Here is an 18,047-nt window from a genome sequence, read left to right on the forward strand (position 1 = left end):
ACTGCTTTCTAGGTAATATTTCAGCAGTGGACAGCTTTCAGGTTTTTAGGTGGAATTAGGCTGTGGTTCTGAGGGGCTTGTCAGTATGGTGGAAGATGATGAGAAGAAATAGTCCTGAATTGCACTTGTGCTGGTAATTTCTCTCTGATGATGTGCTGTAAAACATGCTAAAAATATCCATCTTTCTTAAAAGATGTGTCTGAAAGTGATGGTTAAGTGCCTCAGCCTTTTTGGACAGTTTGGAGAAAGTTGTCCCTCATCCTTCCAGGGCTGGAACAGTGGCTCCACCAAGGGCTGTCCCAGTCAGGTCTTGGCCATGAGAAGTCACCTGTCTGGTATATTAAGAGCAGAGATTGTCCTGACTTTTTTTACTGAAGGACCTGTACTGTGCCATCTTCCTCTGTGTTTGGGGAGCCTCTGAGATTGAATTTTGAGGCACTTGATAGATAATTATTTTTTTTGGCCAAGACAATTTGTGGTTGTTGCTTCACTAACAGCTTTTCTGTTTATTATGCAGAGTAAAGCCTGCTGGTTTCGGGTTGTTTTGGGTTTTTAAATTGATTTCACTTTCTTTGGCTTATCTGCAGAAAGCTGGAAATTAATAATTGAAGATATAAACAGAAAAATAATCACTTCTTCAACTTCATAAATACATTTAAAAGAAACTACCTTGTGATCCCTTGGCTCTCAAGCACTGGGAGATGGTACAGGAAAAACTGAACATCGAGTAGTTTGAAAGTCCTGGGTTTGGTCTCTGAACCATCTGCTTTTGTCTAGGAGGACTTGTAGCTACTGGAAAGAGAAATATGGATGGGTGATCTCTGGGGGAAATAGTCTCTCTAGTGGGGAACAAAAATTAAAGGTTTGAGCCAGTGATTGTAACTTATCTTTGTCTAGAAATAACTCTCGGTAATTAAAAAAAAAAAAGGAAATTGCTATACTCCCCATGTAAGGAAGCTCTGTTCAAATAAGAAAATTCAACTAATTTGGTCCAAGTGTGTTGGAACAGAATATAGAGCTACCAGAAATTCATTTGTTGACCCATTTTAAACCCTCTAATTGCCACATTTTTGAGAGTTTCTTACCAGACAGAACATCAACCTTGCTTGGAGATCAGTAGGAAAACCTTGCCCAGCTGTACTCATGAAAGGCAGTTTTCTCTGTCATGTTTGCTCCTCACATTCTGCTTTTGCCTTTTATTTTTTTCTCATTAAAGGAATGATATTGGAGTTAGACTCTAAACTGAGTCTCAGGGAAAATGCTTCCATATTTCCTTCCTGTAGGGAGTATTTGAAACTGGCTGTGCCTAGTGTCTGTCTCAAAAACGTGTGTTGTGAAAACCTGAGGATGCAAACTTGCATCCAGATGCTCTGCCTCCATGCAACTTTTGTCTCATACTGGAACAAAAGTGAAGTAGATGCTGCAGTAAAGAATCTAAAAATCAGGCTGGTGTAAAGTCTGAAAGCTTAAGGGCATCTTAGCAAGAGACTCTTCATGGTACTTACTAAAAATGCCCAAGTAGAGAGCCAGCCTCTGTCAGGAGCCCACAGGTGATGCAGCCCTGAGTTGGGGACCTTGGACCTGGCCAGCCGAGAAGGTGAGAGCCTGAGGGACACTGCCTAAAGGGATTTTCCCCTCCCTCCCTCTTTTTTTGCCCAAAGCAACTCCCAGGAGGGGATTGCAAGGCACTGTCTTACCTACTGCATTGAGGGTATTTTCAAGGAGCTTGGAGAAAAATCCATTGGGTGTGCTGCTTCTCTATTCCCACCCAGTGTTACAGAAATCCTGTTCCTTGGCAGGTAGAGGGGACAGAGATGCTGTTGTCTTTTTGCTTGTTGGTTTTATTTTTTTTTCTCTGTTTGCTTGCTGCAGTAAGAAATGAAAAGAAAAAAGGAGTGTTCACTTTTTAAAAATCTCAAATTCCCATTCATGCAACAAATAATTCTCATAAAGTGATCTAATTACATAGTGCAAGTAAATACAAATCACTAAATAATATTAGGTTGGTTTTAAACAGAAAAAAAAATTAACCCCAAATCAAGCAATTACAAAAGTGCTTCCTCTAAGAACAAACTGCTCGGAAGCCATCGAGAACACCAGCGCCGTGTGATAAATCCCTCTGCCCCATGTGCCACTCCTGGAGGCTTTCCAGTGTCTTCCCAAGGTTCAGATGTTGTCACATCATTAGCTGCCAGAGGAAGTTGGCTCTTGCCAAATCGTATCTTCTTGGCTGCTCTGTGCTCTTGTGCTGCTGGGGTTCAGCGCTGGCAGCTCCAGCAGCCTCTGCAGGGTTGCATTTATTTGTGATATTTATAAAAAGGCTTAAGCACCTGGCAAAAGGGAAGATGCAGCTGAATGGAGGAAGGTGTTGAGCGAGCGTCCTGCTAAAAGTGCTTCTGGCGTGTTTTGCTGTGAGGGAAAAGCCGTGGGAAGTGACTAATGGATTGGAAATCTCTGGACTTGCCATCTACTGAATGTATCAAAGAGAAGACAAATTGCAGACCCCATCAGTACCCTGTAAATGCCCACACTGGGTGCACAGGTCTGGTAAGCTGGGCTCCTCTGCCCACCTGGCAGGGCTCTGAGGGGAACCAAGGGCCAGCAGTTGAGCCAGCTTGAATAAATGCACGTAAGAAAGAAGAGGCTAATTCTCCTGTGGATAACCTGCTGTTGAACAGTGAGCTAACAGGTGTGATGGACTCTCTACCTACGATCACAAGTATTTCTAACACCACATCAGGCGCTCCCTGCAGGCACAGCGATTCAGCCACCCATGCTGGGACTAAGGCAGAGGTGAGCACTCAGTGGGGCTGTCCTGCACCAGAGGTCAGGGTCCTGGTGGTCTCAAGTTTATTAATGGATTCAGGAATTACCAAGAAGAGGGATTTCTCTGTGGGCTGATGTGCTGGTGGGATACAGCAAGCCACTCAGCACTCTCCAACTCCCCAATTCACCCTGGAGTTAATCCTACAACGGGGCTGGAGGCACACTGACATTGGACTGTTACAAGCAGCAGGGAAAGAAAGGTAACGGATTAAACACAAGGAAGAGGGAACAGGGAGGAATGCGCTGCCATTTAGGAGCCCAGTGTCTAATGGAGGGGGAGGAAAATCCCCGACCACAAAAATCTCCCAATGTGCAGTTTATAATCAGCTAAAGGAATCACTTCCCAGTTTTCCAGCAGCAGTTCTCCTGCCCTTGTGAGCTGGCTGTGATTTCCTGCAGTGCTTATCAGCACTGGTGTCATGCTGAAAGCATCGCTCCTGCACCAGGCCCAGCTGGGCTGTGGGTACCACATCAGTGTGCCACGGGTGGACACTGAGCAGGGCTGGGCATGTAGAATCACTGTTTTCCCAAACCCTACCTGCATCTAGAGAATAAATGATCCTTCTGCTTTGTTTTCCTTCACAACTGCTGGCCACAGAGCAGGGAGCTTGTTTGCCTGAGAAGCGGGGCATGGAACACAGTGGCCAACCCTGCACGGACAGTGCAGGTACAACAGAAGATGTAAGTAAATATCTTACACCAAAGGGATTTATTCATATTCTTGCCCAGCAGAGCACATCAGCCACGAAGGACTGGAGGGGGGAGCCAGGCCTTTCCTCTGCCTGAGCATAAGAAGGGGCTGTTGGCTCCCCTGCCGCTTCTGCCGAGTCCCTGTCCCAGTCCATCCCTTCAGACACGTTCAGGATGAAGGGACTGTTGTGAGCATTTGTTGGGTATCCCCAGAGCAGTGGCATTGCAACACTCTGCCACAGTGGAGTCTGTACGATTTTGTACAGTAACTCCATCCTCAACCCTGCACAATGCACTGTGCCTCGATCTTTCCCTGCTAACCACGGTACCAGCATGCTGACGTGCGATCACACTGCTGTAGGGATGTTATCTCCATCCTACAGAAGAGCTTATTAAAATACTCAGGGACACAAGATCGGATTGTCCTGTCCTGCTATTTCAAACATCCATGAATAATCCCTTTCACAGATCACTTATACCTCATCACAGAGTTAAGTGCAGTTCTTTTTACTGTACTCAGACTTTAATATTCTCAGTAGACTGAAGGTTTTAGAGATGCTGAAGTCTCCAGAGACTGATGTTTTAGTGACCCTTTGAAGCTTAACCATGGATCTCAAGAGTCAGTCATCCCTGTTCCTCCTGCGTGGCAGGGGACCTTTTTCTCCCTGCCTGTCACCTGGAGCCTCATCTAGAGATGTGTCTGGTGGGAAGAAGAGAGCTTGTGGGAAATGTCTATGCTGTTGTAAAAGGGTGTTGTGCCATGTAAACTGGGGCTTGGGGTGGCTCTGGGCTTCAGCTTGAAAATCACAGTTTTTCCTGGTCCTCTGAAAGTGATTGGTGTCTTCTAGGTTCCCTTTCCCTTTGGCAGGTTGTCCTCATCGTAAAACCAGTCTCTGGGCTTCATTTGGCTTGTTTAAACATCCCAGACCTGCTGGATGCATCAAGCACAGGCACCAGTGCTCAAGGTGGACCTCAGAAGAATAAATTCTGCTCTCATCTCCATCATTCCCATCTGGGCCTACAGCTCCATCTCAGCAGGTATTTATCAACACCATGGGGCAGCTCAGCTCATGGGGGTGCTGAGCACTGGCTCACTGGTGTGGTATCAGCACACCTGAAATATCAGGGGATATCTAAAATCTGCTCCCAGGGAGTGTCTGGGGAGCAGAGTCACCGTGCCAGGCTGGAGGGTGTGGGTCACGGCTGCAGTCTGGAATATGATGTTTGTGTCTTGACATCAGTCTCTTCTCTGGGTAAACGAAGCAGAGATTGATTGGTTTGTTTTGCTTAGGTGGTAATGAAGCAGTTAATTGCACTCAGTGATTGCTGGCTCTGCCCAGCTGCTCAGGGAAGCATCCTAGAGGCTTGCCCCACGGATCCCAGGCTGTGAAAACACATCCGAGCCATCAGCCAATTCCCGGGCCGCTCAGCTTTCCCAGCTCCCTTGCTGGATTGTTTTGTTCTTTCCAAACGCATGTTTTATCTCCCTGTTTCACCAGCCCTCTGTGCTAAATGTTGTGTGCAGCGATTTGCAGCAGGAGAGGTGTCAGCGTGGGCTCCTCCTGGGGGCTGTGAGCACCGGAGCTGCTGGCACAGCACCGCGCTCGGGTGGCCCCGGACCCGCGGGAGCGGTGGTTGTGCTGCCGAGTCAGTGTGTTATTGCTGCGGGGTGTGATTCCCACCCCGGCTTCTCGCTGTTCCCGGGTGTTTGGGTGTGCAGAGGTTCTGCTCTGCCGTGACTGATCTGCACGAGCCCTTCCAAGTCTGCCACGTGCTAAAATATTTCCCTTCTTTACCACCTCCACCCATAGCCCCGTGTCCCCCTGCTCTGCTGGGGCATGAACTGCTGCTCCTGCATTGCATCCAACAGCTACCAGTCTTATTTCTGTTTCTTTTGTAGTTTCTCCACTGGGACCACTGAGTATTTTTAAGGCCTGTCCTGGCATCCTACGGTCATCTTGCAACAAAACAAACATCTCATATTTAAAATGCAGCAAAGCTATTCTTTCCAATTCTTCTTGACAAATCGTAATTTCTCCTCTTTGAATGTCCCGGCAGCACGGGGCAGGGAGCAGACAGCGCTTCCACAAACCAGGCTGCCCTACCTGCTGTCACAGCACCGGGGTCTGGCTGTGCCGAGTCATTGGACTTTTAGGTCAAGTGCTTGAGCTGCGTGGAAGCCGATTGTGTTGGGGGGGGTGGTTGAGTACCGAGTCCTTCCGTCCCCTGCTTAGCTGTCACGCAGGAGCGTTAAAGCCAATGTACAGCGCAATATTTGGGTCAAATGTAAGCGGTTCAAGTGCTGAAAGCTTTCCCACCTGGCAGACTAGCAGGGATCACGCTCTCCTCCTGGAGCCCCGTCACCGGCGCGGCTGCGGACAGCTGTCACTGCTGGTGGCGGGGTCTGGCGACAGTGCCAGCGCCTGGGAACCCCGGGACCGCCGGGATGGCACCGGGGGAGGTCCCGGCTCCGCTGCGCTCCCGCCTCGAGCGAGAAGGTCTATCAGATTCTCAATGCTCCGTGAACCCGTAGGAGCCCACGAGCTGCAGCGTGAAGCCGCCGAGCCTGGCGGGGAGGGAGCAGCTCCCCGGGGTGGGATAAGAGCAGCAATTCGGGTTTTCATGTCCAACCCCTCTGGGACAGAACCCAGCGACGCTTGTCCCCCGTGCTCAGGCACCGCTCCCGGAGGTGGTGGATTTGGCCCTGGAAGCAGCGGCTGCCGCTGGCCCGGGCGGGCGAGGCGCAGTCTCGGTGTGACCCCGTGCGGCCGCCGGGCGCAGTGCGGGGCGGGGGGAGCGGCCCCAGGGATGCGGGAGACAGGGAGACATTTCCCAAATGTTGCAGCTGCCAGCCGTTGCAGCCCTATTAAAGCAAACAAACAAACAAACAAAAAACCCCAGCCAAACAAACAAAAAAACCACTACCCACCAAAACACCCAGTTCTCTTCTTCTCTTGGGAGTATTCAGGCACTGGGCTGTTCTGATGCCCTGATCAGTCCTGGCTGGCTCAGCGCCGGGCTGTCAGTGCCTGACAGAGCTCAGCCTTCGCCTGGGTCCTCCTGAAGCCCCTGAGCCCGTGCACACACGAGTGGATGTTGAGCGGGTGCCTTTCCACCAGCCGAGGCTCCAGCACTGTCTGTCCTGCTCCAAGTGCTGCCTGTGGCATTTAATACGGAAACAGCAGCAAGCCCCATAAGCAGCCAGGCCTCTAGATCCCCTTGGAATTGCAGCTGGATATGAGGGGCGGTTTAGTGTTTTCCCATGCTCGAGAAGTCTTGAAATGGATATCAGTAGTTGAGGTTGTACAGGCAAATCTCAGTGCCCAAAGTGATGCTCTTATGTGTCCATGGCCTGGCTGTGCACGGAGCCAGCAGCACGTGGGGCTGCCTCATCCCTTTTCTGGCTGCATAAGGGCGAGGGCAAGAGCTTTGTGGTTCACCTTCTCAAAGATGACAGCTGTGCCCACCTGGGCTGATGTGGGAGCCTGCTGGAGGCTTCAGGCTGAAAAATCTACTCAGCCACTGGAAAGACCCGAGCGGCTTGTGAACATCTGCTCCCACAGCAGCACATCCAAGGCAAGTGTCGGAAGCGTGTGGACCAGGACAGCCTGAGCTGGTGCTGCTCCTGTGGTGTGACAGCTGAGAACAGAAACCAGCTCTGAGTGATTTGCATTTCAGTCCTCTGAGGCTTAACATAGAGTCTGGAGAGTGCAGAAGTGTGTCTGCTGTGCTGTCCTTGACAGGGCTGTGTTTAATGTCCTCCCTTGGGGTGGGAAGCAGGAGGAAGCTCTGCTTTTCTGCTGCCCTGCCACAAACTATTGGTCTAGGGCTGTTTTCCCTACAGGTTTCTCTTCTTGCACTTGCCAGGGTCTGCCTCGTGGTTTTTGGTAAGCACCTTCAGGGAGCAGTAGGGCAAGAGGTTTCTCTTGGGGGCTTCCCTGGCCCAACAAGGAGCAGTAGCCATGCAGAACTGTCCATCCCTGTGCATGATACTTGTGATCATCTTTGCGTAGTTTCTACCCAAACTCAGTGAGGCATTTTACACCCACCCCATAAAAAGACCACTGCATGGCTGGGTGATACCAGGAGAAACTGGCAGGATGGGACTTCTCGGAAGAACGACATTCCCAGGCCTCCCAAGGCTTGTTTGTTAATTTATGCTGACAAGTATTTACAAAAATTTTCCACACATCCAGCCCAGAACGTCCTGCTGTCTCCGAATGTGCCATACGGCGCAGAGCTTGGCTTCTGCTCCAGAAGCATCTGTGCCACCAGGCACAACACGTGGGACCAACGTGGGACCATGAAAACCTGGTGAGCAGCTGACATGGCAGAGCAGGGCCAGACTGCTCCGCAGGGCTCCCGCACGCCGCTGATTAAACACCTCAGCTCTTCCTTCCCCTCCACTTGGAAATCTCACTGTGAACTTGACTTAAAGCCTCCCTCTGGGTTTGCAAACTTGGAGAAAAATTTCTTTCTTTGAGAGATGAGTTTTCCTTGCCAAGAAGGTTTTAATAACTCACCATGAAATTTATAGCGTTTAAATTTAAACCACACGTGGGAAAGTGGAGCTGTAACAGTTTAATCCAATTTAACCTTGAGCGATCCGTTCCACAGCACTCAGGCAGACAGTTCACACCACAAGCAAAATTCCTCTGTGGGGTGGCAGACAGCAGCTCTCTCATCATGTCTGTGTCCTTTTGGAAGCACAGACGACCAGGGTTGTCCACCTATGTCCCTTTTTCATTCTTCTGCAGGTCTCCCCTTGGAAACAGCAGGAATCTGATGCAGCTCGGAGTTGGGCATACCCCTAGAAGGAACCTGAGATGTCTTGTTCTAGCAGTCATGTTTTCCTTACTATGCTAAAGAATATCCTTTTCATGTCCCAGTTGCATGCCACCTCCTTTTCCTGTCCCATCAAAAGAGTAAGACACTTTTCAAGGGTGATCATATAAATGCACCTCGTTGGGGAAGCAATTTACTGGGAATCTGTCCAAGGAGAGGAAGTGGGAAAGTTTCATTGACAAGTAACGCTATGGATTGCTAAAAACAAACAAAAAAGGCACCACTGAGCTACATTACAGCACAAAGAAAAGAACTGGGTTGCTTCTGAGCAGCACTGAAGACTTAATGATGTAAAGAGTTGTTCGAGTGTCCCTGGCAGCCAGCACAGCAGGCAGGTTTGTGTCACTGGGGAGGTGAAGCAACACATGCCAAGAAGTCCTGACCTGCACAGCATCATCCCATCTGTGAATAAATGGTCTCTTGATGCTGGTAGAGACTGTCGTAGGGCAGTGTAGCTCTCTGTAGACAGCAGTGGAGGAAACCTCATCATGGCATAAAACTCAGATGCTGCCTTATAGCAATTGAGTGCAACGCTCAGGAGACCACCAACACTGCTGCTGGTATCTCGAGAATGACATTGCATTGGAGTTTTACAGCCTTGGGCTCTGCAGCCATCCGTGATCAGGGAGAGTTGGACAAATCATGGTTCCCAGCCAGTTCTGTCGCTGCATGGTCCAATGTGGTGACCTGAGCAGAACTGGGAGAGCTCTGTTGTGCTGAGATCCCCTGACTTCCAGAGTTTTGTCAGCTTGCTCATATGCTTTGGTGTTTACCTGAGCAGCTCTCCTGGGCAATCCCAATCTCCTGTGCTATGGAAATGGGCACTTCCATTTGTGTCTAAAGGAAACTCAGGCGACAGTTGTGCTGATGGTCTGCGCTCCTCTCCAAAGCACCATGGCCACACCCCTTGGTTCACAGAAATGCAATGGTTACAAGTCATGATTAGCTCGCATTTGGCAGCTAAATGTGGAAAGTTGCGTTTCCATTGACCTGCTTTATCTTTACACATTGTATACATTCACAGCAGTTGTGGCTGTTCTGGTAACAACTACCCTGCTTAGCTCTCTGCTACAGCATAGCAGGCTGTGCCTGTTGGAAATGGGCAGACGTGATGATTTTCTGGGATGACCAGGTGGAGAATAGAAATCCAGGCTAGAACTGTCACAACTGATTTGAACCTCGGAGGAACTGCATGAATGGCAGCGCTGTTTCTGATCCAGCTGTGTTTGCTGTTTTTCTGTACAACTATCCTTGGTGCTGCCCTTCTTGGAGATGTCTCACCAAAAAATTGATAATAGCAAATTCTACTTTTCAGACTTTTATCCTTCTCCCTTGGGCTTGTGCATTTACCAGGACATCATCCAATAATTTGCTTTGGTGATACTTTTATGTGTTTGTTCTGTTTCTGGAGAGAGGGAACTCATCAGCTACATATTTTTTAGATGCATTAGATGTGATGTGGTGAGACCAGAAATAGGTTTCATGCCATGTTCCCAGCTGGGTAGTTTCCCAGGGAGATCGGCTGCTGCCTGTGCAGCTCAAGTTGAAAACTTTGGGGTGGCAAAAAAGAAAATATTCCTAAAACCGGATTCCCTTCCAGCTTGCCAGGTATGCCAGGCTGACTCACCAAGGCGGAGGTTTCCAGAATGACTAATGACCAAGTAGGCATTGATTTTTGCCTGTCTAATGGGACACATCTTACAAAGTCTCCAGTTTCCAGACTGGGTGGGGTGCTTGCCCTTTGAAAATCATGTATTGTGTATCGAGTTGAATGTCCCAAAAAAGAAACCAGGTAAGTGTGTCAGTCCAGGCTCTGGGCTGCCAGCAGTCATGCAAGGTGCTGAGACAGCTACTAAAGCTGCCCTCGTGTGCTCCTGTGCTTCATCACTAGCATGAGCAGGGCCTCAGTTACAGACTAGACTTCTCAAAGCTTTGTGGCCTCATGTAAAGGGTTAATACATTCCCTAAAATGCAGTTTCCTTCCATTTTTTCCCCCCTCTTAAGGGTAATATTTGTTCTTCTGTTGCCACCTTTCTGCTCTTGATGAGCACATACAATTCTACAATTCACATACATGCTTAGGCCTGGCTGCTCAACGAGGCTTGAAGTTGCCCTCTATCAGTAGCTCCATATCAGCTTCACAGGAGACCAGGGCAGACCCTGAGGCTATTGTGATAACAAGGGCATTGCAACATTCTAGGTTATTTCTCATCGTGGCTGTGACTGTTTATTCCTGAATCAGTGTCATGGAAGAAACACAGAAGTTAACTGGACATATTCTGACACAGAATTCTCCACTGGGCACCCGGATGATGGTGGCTTCATGCTGATCCAGGCTGAGGTATCCAACTGATGCGGGAGTGGGGACAGCCCACCTCTGGTTTGTAAATCTGCCAAGCAAATTCACTGCCCTACACAAAGTTATGTCCCCTAAAGAGCACCGCACCCAGTAGGTGTGAGGAGATGCGGTTTTGGGTTCTTTTTGGCCTTTCTTGTATTCTGCTTCATTAGGCTCTGAAACTGCATCACACTGTGTGTGTGTAGTCTCCTGCTCCTTAGTGACAGGCACCAGTACAGATGCAGCACGTTATCCCTGCTCTCTGTTGTTTCCAAGGGCACGGCAGGGCTGGGCTGCCACAGACCTGCTGGACACCCTCCTGGGAGATGCACCAAGAGGCAGGTAGTATTCCAGCCCCATCTAGGGGCTCATGTTCCACTTGTGAGGTAGGTCTGTGGGGCCAGGTGCTGCTCCTGGTTTAACCCTCTCTTGGGGCATTCAGGGACAGCTTCTTGGCCCCAAAACACAGGATTGTCTCCCTGTGGAGAAGAAGAGGGAGCTGCTACTATAGCCCAAGAAAGGCTTTTTCTGCTCCTTCTCTCAACTCGTAGTCATCCCTGCAACCGGGTGTCTGTTGAACTCCAAGGTCAAGTTCTTTACAGATGTTTTAAAGCTAATTTTTCCTGAGTGGGGGCCGCAGGGAGAGTCACTAGGGACTGCTGATATCAAAGGCATCCAAGTAGCCTTGACAAATATGACTGTGATCAAACCAAGCAGTGCTTTGTGGTCTGTGCACTACATCAGCTGCTTATCAAACTCACCTTTTCCTGGGAATAAAACTCTAGTCTCAGGCAATGAAGAAGGGAGAGAGCATTAGGCTTTTAAGAAGCAGACTTCAGAGACTGCATCCTCAAATTTTCTGCCATTTAAAATGTTTCCCTAAGGTTTTACCGCATGTAAATGAAATGATAATTACAATATTTTAATCCAATTAGCTCCCTTCATGATCTGGCAGGTGCAAATTGGAGATGGATCAAACTTCTTCTTACTGTGGATTATGCCTGGAGCCTCCTTAAAGCTGCCGTCTGGCCCTGTGTGTACACGCTGTACAACGTGTGTTACGGGGGGACTGCAGTGAGGTCCTAAATTATGTATAGCATATGAATTATTGCTGAAATGCATCACTAAGACTTCACTCATCGAACATTTCCAGCTCCATGCGAGCAGCATGGGGAAGCAAAGTATTTGCCTGTGGCATGGGCAAGGTTTTCATTTGCATGGATTTAAACAGCGTGTGTCACTGTCGGAGTCACAGGTCACCTGAAGTTAACTTAATACATTCCCCTGCATCTTGAAGAAAATGTATTTTGCAAGCTTTCATCTGATTAGCATGGAAATTACACTGGGATTTCTCGTGAAAATGGGGACAGAGATGAAAAAAATGTATCTTGATGTGTTATTTAAAAAAAGAAAACTCTTTGAAGGCCAGTGCAGCTGCCCTTTCTGAAGTACATCTCCAGCTTATGTCTGGGAGAGCATCTCCTCTTCCTCCCGCCCTTCAAAACCCAGAGCAGCAAGCCCACCCTCTGCAAGGGCAATGCCAGGGCAATGATTTTGGCCTAGGCTGGCAGCAACCTGTGAAAACCAGTGTGAAACTGTCCTCCATAACACCTGTAGGTATGACTAAGATAAAATTGGTAGAAAAGTGCCTGTTAAAACCCCTGCTCCGGAGAGTTTGAATAGCAGGAGGGTTTTTGCCCCACAGTGCTGTCCTGATGTGGCTGTATCACCCCAGGGACCCCACAGTGCACTGAAAGGATGAAGGAGTTGTCTCTCAACAAAACCCAGTGGGGTGGTTTTGACAGCATTACATTATTCCAGAAATAAAATTACAACTTTTCTTTTACTGTTTTATTTTATTTTATGGAAGTGACTGCCTTTGCTGAGAAATTGCTAAACCTCCAGATCAGCCAAGTTAAATGACACAACCATCCTTTGAACATACTGGTCTGCACTGGCTGGGCACCCGCCTTTGCTGCATGGATGTGACGAAGGATAACTTCCTTATCTCTGACCTATTTTGAATGGAGAAATATGATTTATTTTGCCATTTATGTTCCGATTTCTCCTTGGAGGACTGCTGCCAGTCTGTGCTGAATGAAAGGTCTTATGGGATGGGAAATCTTCATTTCTTTTAAAAGAAGGACTCAGTAAATATATTTCAGAATAAGGTTTCTTTTGATACTTGCTTTTCAAATCCCTGTGTGTTTGTATACCTCCATAATCTTCCATCTTCAGAGAGGTGGAAAGGGAATATAAAACTGCCTCTTCTTTAGCACTAAGACCCCAACTGCAAAGACAGTGCTCATCAGTGCCAGGGGAGGATGGAGCTGAGCTGTGAGGAGCGAGCCACAAATTATATGAAATAATAATTTTTTAAAAATGTTTGCAAGCAAACTGGAAAAAATTAGTTCTGTACTGTAACAATCTGTGATCATAAGGGGATAAAATCCTGCTGGCAGTAATTTACTCTGCTAGTGGGCATAGAGATACAGCTGCTTGGTGTGAGATGAGACTGTGTGTTGAGGTGATTGAGGAGGAGGTGTGTGTTTGCACAAGAGCTATACCACTAGCACAAGCAGTGGAGATGCTGCATAAGCCCCGGGACAGATGGGAAGAACTGTGCCTTAAAGGCTCTATGTAAGATTACTGCACAGCAGAACTGTGCACATAGGAATGTACATTAAGACAGGAGTGAAGTAGCAGCTGGAAAGGATGTTTTGGTGGGCAAAGCGCACTCTTTAATGCTCTGTGGTGCAATATGGTCCTACCTTTCATTTCCAGGGGATGGGGAATGCTGTCACCTCGAGGTTGAGATGGAGAGAATCTATTTGACCTTGCTTCCCCATTTAATATAGGCACCAGACTGACTCCTGCTGATCTGTGTTTGGAGTCCTCAACTGCCCCACAAGGTTGGTTGGTTCCAGTTCAGCTCTTGATCTCCACATTAATTTTTCAACATGAAAGCAGAGAACACAAGAAGCAGAAGCCTTGGCAAACTGAGGACACCCATCTGGGGAGAGGGAAAATTTCATGAGGTTATAGAAACCAGAGTCAACAAAACTAGGAGCAAGGCAAGGGGCAGGAGCGATGAAAGGTAAGATTTGCTCTGGGTAAGGCAAGTAAAATAATCACATTTGAGACCATAACCAGCTTAGTGAATTTACTTGATGGCTGCCTATAAATTCATGTCCTTAATAATTTATATTGGAAAATGAAAATTAGGCAGGTTTGGGAAATGCTTTCCACCACCCTCCCCCCCGTTTTTTGCTAACATAATGGTGATCTACCCCAGGCCTCCTGCTGTAAGGGTCTTAAGAGAGGGGTTCAAACAGCCTCTCCTCTGGGAATGGGTCCCTGTGGAGTCATGCTAACTGTGAGATTTGAGGGAAACCCTGTACTCATCAATATTTTGGGAATGGGGGAATAAATCTTCTCTTTGGGCAAACAAAGAAGTGACCACTCATTTGTTTGCAAGGTGATGGCTTGCTGCACCTCTGCTCATTTGGAGCATCTCTTTACAGACAGTGCCCAAAATGTCACCTATGGGGTAAGGCACAGCCCAGAAAGTGTGAAGGTATCAGGCTCCATCTTCCCCATCTTGCACATGAAACAAAAATGGTGGTGTTTCCATGAACCCTGGAAATCCCACACTCCCACTTGCCTTTTGTCTACATAAATTATTTAGGAAATAAAAATGAACCCTCAGAGGCACATTTCTGTGGGAACAGCCTTTGTTGGGGGTGGCTGTACAGGTGCATCTCCCAGAGGTGCCCCTTGAACGGCAGAGTCTGATGGTAACTTTCTGGTGGGACATGAATGTTTGAAGGGTTTCTCATTCCTGTCGCAGACCTCCTGTGTTCTCCCGGGAGGCTTCCTCCTTTGCTTGCCCCTCCCTTTACTGCTGCTGAACTGCACTTCCAGGTATCGCAACAGGACACAGCTCTGGTCACAGAGGTGGAGAAAACACCCCGGCCACCACGCCAAGTGAGGTGGCAGGAGCAGCGAACCCCACCACAGCTCCCCTCCACCTCCTTGCTCTGCTGGAACGTCATGCAAAAAAAAACCCCAAAAAACAAAAGAGCTGCTCTGTGCACGGCAAAACTTAATCATCCCCCAGCCTGGGCAGGAGAGGGGGTGTAAGCTGTAAGTCGTTATATGCTGATGGGGCAAATTTCTGGGTACTCGGTTGCCTCTTTCTTTTCTGCCTTTCCCCTGACTTCTCAGGAAATCTGCAGCAGTTTGACGTTTTCGAGGCTGTTTCCTCTTGCTCAAACCGCCCGACGTGGGGCTCTGACGCGGCATCGCTGTGCCACGAGCCCTGTCGCAACCCTGCTGTGCTCCCTGCCCGTCCTCACGGGAACCCCTGGGAAACACCGAGACGGCTGCAAGACTCGTGCTGGAAAAGAAAACACAGTCTGGTACTGACCGGAGAGGATCAGTGAGGGATGAGAGGGTTTGTGAGGTGCCCAAGGTAACTGGTGAAGACGGAAGTGCTTTAGGGCTTTGTTTATTTGTTACATCAGTGGGGAGGTGGGAGTTTGGGTCCTGCCTGAACCTGGCCTTGGAGAGAAAACCCTTGAGAGTGCTCTGGCTGAGTTTAGGAGTAAATAGCCACTGTTCTTCTTGGTTAAATCCTTAACCCCAAAGAGGCCTCTAGCATAGAGACTTTGCTTAACCAAGGTGCCAAAATTGCCATCTCCCGGCTGCATAAATGTCCAACGGGACCGGTCAGACGTCCCTGGAGCCGCAGTCACCTCACACAGGCACTTCCTTCTCTCCACTGGCTGTGTAGGAAAACTGGGGTGCCTCCAGGTGGCAGCCCTGTCCACTCTAAACAGGGGCTTGTTTTTCCCTTGAGATGGTAAGGAAATATCGGTCCTGGAATTAACTTGGGATTCAGGCCACCTTAGCACGGTGGTAGGACAGTGCTGGGTGTGCTAGTGGTGATGCTCTTGCTTTTGTACCTGTAGGAGTCCTCTTAAACCAGAAGATGTGGGCTTTGGCTCTGCCAGCTCACAGGCAGGGCTGGAGGATTGCAGGATTGACCCTGCAGCCTCCATAGCAGCCACAGTTCTGCCCAGGACCAGGCTGACAAGAATCACGGGGTTAGAAAGATGAGCATGAAACCAAGCAAAGGCCTTAGTCATTGCAGCATTCAATTGACTGGGTACAGATCAGAACCTGGAAATATAACATAAAAATGTAATTAGGTAAAAAAAAACAAACCACCACCACCAAGAAGCATAGACTGGAGTCCTGCATGGAAGTGACTGCCACCAGCATCAAAAAGCTTCCTCCTGGCACTGAGTGGTAAAGTCAGCCTCTACCTGTTCTTGTCCTTGGGCACCCCTGACAGCTACTGGGGAGAGAGGTGGACAGCTCAGGCTGCAGGCAGCTCTGCTCCATCAGCATTCACGTGGTTGGGCACCCACAAGCCCGTTCTTGGTAAGAAGTCAAAAATCTGTGGGTAGCAACTGAGAGGCTCTTTGCAAAATTTGAGCTTGATCCCTTTGTGGATCAAACCAACAGCACCTTGAGGGGCTTTTTAAAGGGGTTTAAAATAGCAATAAACCACTTACAAGTTGACAGCAGTAATGAAACTTGGGTGTTCCCAAAATTTGCAGCTCAGTTTCTATTCCCAAAAGAAGGATAAAAATCTAAATGTTTTGTGGATCTAACTAGCTTATTGCTCACAGGTGCTTAATGGTATTCAGGAAAATGCTCTGTTTTCTGACCAGAAATGAGACTTCTAGGCTGAGCAGGCAGAATTTGAAATTTTGCTTTAATGCAGTGAAAAAGCAGCACAAAGCTGCTGTATGAATCTGAGTTAGTCTAAGGAGAGAAGTTCCTTTATTTATACTTTTAATTAAGGATGAGTTTTTGTTTCTGTCACAATGCACAGAATTATTTCTAAATCATATTTGAGACTTCCAGCAGAAGAGGTTAACTCATACTGTGAACTCATGCACCCAAGGGAGCTCTGCATTAATGTGGCATTTAAGTGGGGAGATCAAAGCTCTGATACCAAATGAAATTATAGTAACAGTTTCACACAAACAAAAACCTTCAAGAAATTTCAGTGGAAGATGCTGGAACTGAGGAATGACTGTGGATGGGGAAAAAGTGGCTCCCAGTGCTGAATTTATTTGGTGGTCAGAGCAGGGGCTGACAGTAGCAAATTACTCACTGATAGTTGTGGGTGCATCAGCCATGGTCGAGGATGTAATGCCCCTTCTGAGAAGCTGCAGGGCAGAAGCAGGGACAGCACTCTGCTAACCTGTACCATCTGCTCCCAAGTTCACTGATGAAGACAAATGCTAAGGTGTCTTGCTGTAGTTTGGATTTTTCAGTTTCCCAGCTTGCACAAGGAGCCTCCTGATACGTTTCTCACATCGTACCCCGCTAAGTAGTTCAAGGAAGCTTCTCTACATAGCAGCTTTTCCTTTTTTCCCCTTTTTAACTAGAAAGCAGCCCAATTCCTAATGTTCCCATCCAGACATCAGTTCTGCTTCTGGTAGTAAAAGCCAAATTCTTTGAACACTCCAGAATTTCATTGTCTTCCTTTCATTTCATGCTGTTTTGCTAAAAAAAAATAAAGCAAACAAACAAACATCTAAAAGAAAAAACACTATATTACAGAGAAACTCTGTACCTTTTCAAAGCCTGCATATCTATCTTACAACAATATTTTCCTAACTCCACAGCTGTGATCAAGTCAATAGCTTGTAAGGGTAGAGTGAGACCTCTAATTAAGCCAGGACTGTAGAAAAGATTTAAGTGGGATCTACAGAGTTGACCTGTCCTTTTTCAAATGCCAAGTTTATATACGTGACCATGCATTTCAAATGGGTCAAGAGAGCTTGGTTGTAAGTACCCAACACATTGCTGTGAATTAATATTTAATCAAATGTACGACATAGGGCTGAATATTAAAGCTTACCTTTGATTTTTACTTCTGTGGCTTTCTTGGGTTTCTAAACCCCTCTGAAAATACTTCAGTATTTCATAATAGTATTACTCATAAAATATGTTTCTTAGTTGTGATTAAAGCCAGTGAGAATGTAAATCTACAAAGGGAAATCTAAGCATGACCTCATCAGCATAAAGTATGTGGGAGACTAATTTAGTTACATCCCTATTAGTAATGACAAATCAAATTGTTCCTCCTTTTAAATCACTAATACAGCAAGGTTTTGCAACTCAGCACATAGCACGCATGATAAATCAGTTCAGTCTGTACACAAACACCAAAGGCTGCTTTAAATCTGGGTTCATTTCTGATTCCAAACTATTTCAATGCAGCTCAGGTGAACCACCCTAGTTCCCTTAATACCTGGAAAGAAAA

The sequence above is a fragment of the Neopelma chrysocephalum genome, unplaced genomic scaffold (assembly GCF_003984885.1).
Source record: "Neopelma chrysocephalum unplaced genomic scaffold, ASM398488v2 Primary Assembly neopelma1_142, whole genome shotgun sequence".
Classification (NCBI taxonomy): domain Eukaryota; kingdom Metazoa; phylum Chordata; class Aves; order Passeriformes; family Pipridae; genus Neopelma; species Neopelma chrysocephalum.